This window comes from Nilaparvata lugens, chromosome 8 (genome assembly GCF_014356525.2).
Source record: "Nilaparvata lugens isolate BPH chromosome 8, ASM1435652v1, whole genome shotgun sequence".
Classification (NCBI taxonomy): Eukaryota; Metazoa; Arthropoda; class Insecta; order Hemiptera; family Delphacidae; genus Nilaparvata; species Nilaparvata lugens.
In genome coordinates, this window is record NC_052511.1 from 39,134,525 (window position 1) to 39,135,011 (window position 487).

Sequence of the window (487 nt, forward strand, 5' to 3'; positions counted from 1 at the left end):
AATCTGGGCCGGGCCGGGCCGAGCCGAGCCGGCCGGAGCAATGCGATGTCGAGCCGAGCGGAATCTGCCTGCGTTCGCACTGAAACCTATTGCCGTTTCGCTCAGTAGGTTTTCTAGCCTTGTAGTGAAAAGTGCATACTCTCAGATCAAGTTCTCATTGTCAGTTGAAAGTGCAATAATAATGTCATCTGCTTTGATGATGATGATGTTACTGGATAGTAGCTCCTCACTTGATGATGAACATAAGGGAGGAGAAGATCCTGGACTCAAGATATCAATAAAGATCACAAGCCTAGTGGACAGTTTGCAGCTCTATACAGCTTTTCTTGTATAGAATAAACTTGATTTGATTAAACTTTCTTCCTGGAGACTCTTGACAGAAAATAGGAAATCGTCAAGAAGGACTATTTGTCCAAAAAATAAAAGAATACAAATAAACATAATTATATACATCACATTCTACAATGTACATTACAATTTAACCCTC